Source organism: Lipotes vexillifer, unplaced genomic scaffold, assembly GCF_000442215.2.
Source record: "Lipotes vexillifer unplaced genomic scaffold, Lipotes_vexillifer_v1.1 scaffold598, whole genome shotgun sequence".
In the NCBI taxonomy this organism is placed as follows: domain Eukaryota; kingdom Metazoa; phylum Chordata; class Mammalia; order Artiodactyla; family Lipotidae; genus Lipotes; species Lipotes vexillifer.
In genome coordinates, this window is record NW_006777514.1 from 1,103,266 (window position 1) to 1,103,550 (window position 285).

Genomic DNA, 285 nt, shown 5'->3' on the forward strand with positions numbered 1-285 from the left:
AAAAACCTGTAGCCTAACCACTCTTATATTATAGATAAAAAAACAAACACAAGTAGGTTTTGTAAGCATGATGCCATGGAGCAGATAACTGTTAAAAATAGAAGTCAGATCTTGTGACTTCCTGTAGTGTATTCTTTAGACAACACATTTCAAGGCACTAAACTAGGTACAGAAATGATTTGAGAAGTCTTTTTCCCCTAAGGCCATCCATATGCTGGAGTAGGCTTGGATCCAGTCCTGCCTAGAAATTGGGGAACTAAATAATGAGCCCTGGTGTTTCTTCCT